The following is a 7088-nucleotide window of genomic DNA, read 5'->3' as shown; positions in this document are numbered from 1 at the left end:
TTAACGGGTATTTCAGCATAAGCAAACTAGAGGTTGCCGCTCTATGAGTAGAGGGCTGCAAGGGAATTTTCCTGGATACACATTGTACAGGTTTTTTCGCCCTTGCTTGCTTGCGTGTTCTGTCATGATATGGTTTTAAATGTCCATCTTAGTTGTTGCTTTATCTTCTTTGCTCTCTGTGAAGCGCATTGGGTCACATTTTGTGAGAAATGTGCTATACAAATAAAAAATTATTTGATTTGATTTTATAAGTTGAGAGAAGATTGCGAGGATTTTCTTTGAGGCTTTTAAAAGTTAAACCATGACATTTGGGAAGGTTCAGGGGCTTCTACACTGTACAGTAGAACATCATCAAAATGTTACTGACGCCCCAAGAGTTCAATCCAACGTTTCTTCTCTCCCACTGAATGCTTTCAACTTTATTATTTTAGATCATTCAATTACAGTAAGTTGTGGTTTTATGAGATAAGTTAGTGAGGTGAATGATGACAAGGCGCCAAGGCGATGATCAGAAACATTTGAGATGTTGGTTCTACAGTAGGTGGTGGTCCCCAATGAAGCCCTCAACAGAGAGGAGTGGTGTATTTCGGCACTACTTCATTTGGTACATACTGACATCATTTTTCTTATCGTTAACATAAGCTACTTTATCACACTTTCCACATCTCACACATTAGCCTAGTCCCTCTGTTTTGAAGTCTTATTTCAGGACTCTATTCCCACAGTGCATGCCATGAATTCATAAGTGTCTCTAATTTGAAGCGGAAAATACAAAATATATATATCAAGGTGACCCTGGGTCCTGTCTTAAATTATGAGCTGGCCTGTGTGAGGTTAAGAATGGAAATTGGTTCAGTGTAGTAGGGAATCCATTATCGTAGGCCTCCTCTGATGTTTGAACTGCCTCAGCATATTGATAATCGGTTTCATTCAAGCGCCTCTCGGTTTGAAGGACACTCTAACATAGCTACACTTTATATTCTTATCATATATCCTATTCTATCTTTAATTTGAATCCTACTGTATGTTATTGCTACAGTATATATAATTTTCTCTTACCTAACTGTACATTGCACTCTCTGAACAGTACCTGTTCTAAAATGTATTTCGGTGGTTTCGTCTGAACCATACAAATCTTATGTGCACAATTAAAAATTAAATAAGTAAATAAATATTAACAAAACAAAGCCTCATGCTGTAGAGTACAAGAAGGTTTACCTTGACGTTTGGATGGATTTCAGTTTTGTCTCCTAATCTCAAAAATGTGTGTACAGAAGTGTACTCACAGCTCCTGCAGCAGACACTTGTTGGCCATAGAAATCTGCCTTGCCTGGCTGAGTGACTGGCTGCCTCGTATTTCACTGATTAACAAAACTCTTCTAATCATGACCACATTAGAGATGAGTCGAGTGACAGCTGCTGTGGCACTGGAGGGAATATGCAGGCATGATGACACATACACATACGGTACACATGTATTGTACAGTGCAGTGGAGGTCTCATTGTAATGCATGTAATGGAACGAGTTTCTACCTCCACCAGCCTTCCCTGCGTTATATCAATAAGCAGAGGTTTTAATACTACACTGTTGAGAGGATGTTTTTTTGTATCTCTCCGACAGCTTTTCTTCTTTGCCGGCTCATTGTGTTTACCCTGAGGGGTTAAAAGCACATAATTCAATGTTGTTAATGTTTCACACTTTTCACATAATGTCTACAGAGATGAAGCCTCTAATAGCCTCTGTGTATCAAAAAACTTTAACTTTAAACTATCCAGAGAACTTGTCGAAACCTTTGCCAGTCAAGACTTACCATTTAATCAGCAATTCCCAACTTCACTACTACAACAGGGGGCATAACTGCAGCACTAGAGGGGCTATAGTGTCAGATGATTACCCACATGCCCCGGCGCTAAATTAATTAATTAAAGTCATTGATTGGCTGGAGAGTGGGCTCATCTGGGATCCTGAGCCTCAATCAATGGCCTGATTGGAGGATTATATGGACACCAGCAAACAGTGAAGCCCCCAGAGGAGACTGAAGCACAGAAGCACGGAAATAACTGTTCCTCATGTTTAACATGCATCTGGAGCGCTCTCTGTATGCAGCTCTATGACGAAGAATGAGATATAATTAGACACTTTGACAGAAATTGTTCTGCTCTTTAAAATGTAGGTAGATTTTGACCGTGTTAAAAACTATTTCAGTAGGTTAACGACTTCCACAGCAACCCTGTCTAAGGAGCTGTACCGTTGATTTTCTTTCACTTGAAGTTGATCAGAGACCGTTAAAGGTGTTTCGTTAACGTTGTGAATGAAAACATGTGCTCTGGTTTGAAAGAATTATTTTGTGAGACGTTATGAGACGATACATTTATTTGCTGTGGGAGAAGAGAGGCTTGTGAGATGTTTCCTTGACCTCCTCTGTCCCCCTTGAAGTGGGTTTTTATTCCCCCCTGCTGAAAACTGATGTCAGCTGAATGACTCTGACACCTCTCTGATACAATGTACACATTACCCCTCATGACACCTCCCTGGTACAATGTAGACATTACCCCCCCCCGCGGCCTTTTATGACATACAGTAGTGTACACCCTGCCTCTGTCAAATCTGATCCACTCTGGAAGGAACCATGAAGGACCTCACCGGCAACACTTTATATCAAGTTACTCTTATGACTGCCTACTAACTAATGTATGCAATTATTCTAGTAAAAACATTGTGTTAACATGCTGATATATTGTGATGTAATTGTTTTGGAATTGCTAGTACTGGGAAAAAAAGTTATTTGTATAACACAGGCACATATTAGAGTGAATTCATTGAAATTGTAAAGTTGTAAAGTTTCATCTCACTGCATTGAAGAAGAGTGTGATATAAACCTATTCATGCAAATTGGGGCAGCACCATTTCACAAACCCGAGTATCAACAACGTCACACTGTGTGGCCTCGGCCTGGCCCCATTAGCGTTTCTTTTAGCATTTTGGCTAACAGCCTGGTATGAATGGCTTTCGCCAACACGCAAGCAGCTGCAGCTGCAACAAAGGCTGCAAATTCGAAATGATTTCCTTTTGCATTTTAATAATTGAATACCAATAGAAGAAAATACACAACTGACTGCACAGTAATTAGTAATTCAATTAAATGAAAAGGGAATGATTTGTTTCAATGTTTTATTCATTGACATCACCCACAGAGCTACATAAATACCAGTACTCCGGATCATTTTGCATTGCATTCTATGAGAATGCACTGAGATCCTCTATTTAGATGTATACGTATTGTAGGTATTTGTTTCTGTCATAGAACTGTGACTCAAAACCCAAAGCACTGTGATATTGGAAAGCAAGTTGAAAGTCACCCGCAGTACTACTCCAAGTCGATTTCTGCTTTCCAATAAGAAAGTCACCCCAAAGAGATTGAGTTCAATTATAATGTGTTTGAGCAGAGCTCTCCTTTGATCAAATCGGACAATCTCTTTATTATTTGTGATGAGCCAGTAGATTGAAAACTATCTTGGGTTTCATCTCTCCTCTCTGGACGTGCTCTCTGAAGCTATCTGATACTAGATCAGTAATTACTGTAGGTTGTCAACAATTTATCACTGGCGTCTCATAGGATCCTGTACTGTACAACACTCGCACACACATGCACACTCACACACACTCGCACACACTCACACACACACACACACACACACACACACACACACTCACACACACACACACACACGCGCACACACACACACACACACACACACACACACACACACACACACACACACACACACACACACACACACACATATACACACATACATTTTTCACATTGAAAAACAAAACCACACCTGGAATTTCCTTCGATATGTGTACATTTAGTATTATGTTGCAAGGATAGATGATATTTCACACAAGGTCAAGTGGTAAGTCAAAGTCCTCCACTGTTTACACCACATAGGGATGGTACTGTAGCACTCACTCCGGAGAGGTCCTTCCCCCTCTTCACGAGATTTGATTTATTAATGTTGACAACAGCATCACTGTTTTTAATTATTAATAGAGTAGAGTCTCTGCACAATCTCTCAATCACGCCTGGCGAGGTAATGGGGTTATTTGTTCTACAACAACCTTACACCTTGATTAATTTGACAACTGTCCCCAGTGTCAAGTGGAGCTGCAACTGCAGGTAGATAAGAATGTTATTTCTAATGATCCAGTGACATTGACCCGTCCTGCACAGACACACACACACACACACACACACACACACACACACACACACACACACACACATACACAACCCATTTTGATCTATTACCCAGTATTATGAGGAGAGGTGTGTATCCTTTTACAAGACTGCTATATAGCTATTGACGTTATTACAGAAGGTGTATGTTGTGAAGTAACCCCATTAAATTGCATCAAGGTTGAAAGGAAACAAAAACAAGTGATGTTTAAGAGGCAAACTGAACTGAGGCAAAAGCGATTCTTTGAGTCCAAGCTCATTTCTTATGCTAGATCTCAAAAATTCCTTGTGCCTAACTCATCAGTTGTATATATTTATATTTTTTAATATTTATACCAACTTAAATCAACAGGGGACCATAACAGACATGAAAGAGAAATCCAATCTAACATATAACACGTCTCATGTTCTATTCAGTAAGCGGTGGGTCTACATGGACAGCTTTGAGACATTGCATATATAGCCTACTAATTATAACTCTCCATGATAATATGCATCCTATTCAATAGGCAGCACCCCTACGACAGCAATCAAGGAGTTCAGAGTACATGGGTGGAAAGTGCTTCATAAGCTGACAGAGGGGTCAACCTAGGAGGGCACCCTCAGGTGAATAGGGTAAGGACAAAACAGAACACTGCTTATGTTATATACAAGAACTCAATCTAATATGAGTGCATTGCCATTCATGAGGGAAGGGCACATCCAAAATCAGAGTCTGATCAGCATACTATCAAAGCATAATTTATAAAAGTTTAAAGGCGAGAATCACTAACTATGAAATATGCAAATAGTTCAGCTGTTGTCTAGCCGTGAGACTGTTGTCTCTCTGAATGGCAATAAACAAACAAATTGAAAGAAACAGTAAGAAAGCTTCTTCAATAACAATAAGAAACCATCCTCTTTCCAAGTCAATAGCCTTAACAACTATTTTGACGCAACCGTCAGCCATGTTTGTTCATTTGACACAATCATAATAGCTATTTTCTTATGTTTTCAAGGGTATAAAAGCATAAACAATGCCAATCCCTCACAAACAAATAAACACAATTTGCATTTCATTCAAGCTTGTAGGGAGGAGACAGAAGCCTTCTCTGTTCCCAATGGTAGCTTAGTTACTAAGTTTACGTCTGTGTCTGTGCACAATAATACGGTATCTACCATTAGCCATTAGTTTACTCCTGAATGTGCTCACTACAATTTAAATCCCTATCTTTATGCTCCAGACACTCCAATATATTTTCCAATCAATGACTAAATTATTCATGTCGTCTGTTTGGGGATCTGCCACGGCGAGGGTACAGTACCAAGATACAGTAAGGGCATTTAGAATATTAATCATTTGGTTATTTACTGTATATTGTCACTCACCCAGAGAGAGTATCCAGGAGACAGGATGTAATCTATGTATGTTCTATGGTCTAGGAATTAAACCAGGAGATAGGTATTTTTCCATTTCCCAAAACCCTTTGGCCCTGAAATTACAGTGTAACCTACAGTAGTGTACGAAGGTGAAGGGTGATTGTCACATATTCTCACACAGGGCAGGCAATCATCTTTTACAGAGTAGTGATAAATGTCAGTGTTATCAGGGCAAAGCATAGTAAACGTTTCAATAAATAAACATGTAATGCCATTCAACCTACATTCGGGTGCGCACACGCACACGCACGCACGCACGCACACACACACACACACACACACACACACACACACACACACACACACACACACACACACACACACACACTAACCAGAACCAGGAGACTCTCCAAATATAAGTCTCCAGGCGTCACTGACTTGCAGCACCTGCCTGGTGAAATTAGAGCCCTTCCGGGGAACATGTGTGCATGTGTGTGTGTGCATGTGTGTGTGTGTGTGTGTGGGGGGGGGGGGCAGCTTTTCAGTTTGTAAGTCCCAAGCCTCCATCCAACATGATTTGCAGCTGGCACAAACATTTGCAATATTGTTTATGTCAAATCATGTCTGATTCACAAATGTAACTTATTGACAGAAAACCAACTGTCTAATCACTTGAGGGTGAGAAAATCAACTTTGAAGTTGAATAAATAACACCCAAGCTCATTTTCCATCACCAACCATCACATCACAACAAAAATGACAACTCTTTGTCTATCACCTTTAAAGCACCCCCATCATCCGAAATGCACAAACAACCATTCTTCTGCAGGTCAATATTCAAAGAGGCTTAGGTGATGGCATTAGTTATTTTCATATTAGTGTTGGCACCTTCTCAACACGTTCCTCCTAAACCTGCTCATCCCTGTTCTACTACTGTCATAGTGACTCTTTCATGTGCCAGTAAAGGAGGAAACGTTCTGTCATTATCTTCCCTACAGCATGCTCTTCTCCACCACTCTGCAGAGACAGTCTACAGTCAGAATTATACAGTAGGACAGTCACAACACTAATGAGAAGCTTCACAATTATCTTATGTATTCATACTGTACTGTACTATGCCAGTATATCCTCTCTTTATACTCCTATCTAACTTGACATGTATTATAGGGTCCAGAGAAAATAACTTGGCCAATACCATAACCTCTTAAAAGAGTTGCCAACCATAGTCTCTCATCAAAACGGCTTTAAATGGATAAGATGATTGATGCTAGTTAGATAATAACAAGAAATGAGACAGTGTACTCATTATGAATGAATGCTAATAACAGGTGAATAATATGGAGGCTCTGGTCTCAACCAAAGTAGCGTTGTGTCTCAGTGCGATGTGTCTGGTGTCATTAGTCGTAGGTGTTCCACCGGGGAGGGACGAGGTGTCCCATAGGGTAAATGAGATCAGCACTGAGCGTCGTGTGGTAGTTGGCCCCC

The sequence above is a fragment of the Nansenia antarctica genome (genome assembly GCF_963989245.1).
Source record: "Nansenia antarctica genome assembly, chromosome: 11".
NCBI classification, from domain to species: domain Eukaryota; kingdom Metazoa; phylum Chordata; class Actinopteri; order Argentiniformes; family Microstomatidae; genus Nansenia; species Nansenia antarctica.
The sequence above is the reverse complement of the archived record's forward strand: the minus strand, read 5'-3'. Positions refer to the sequence as shown.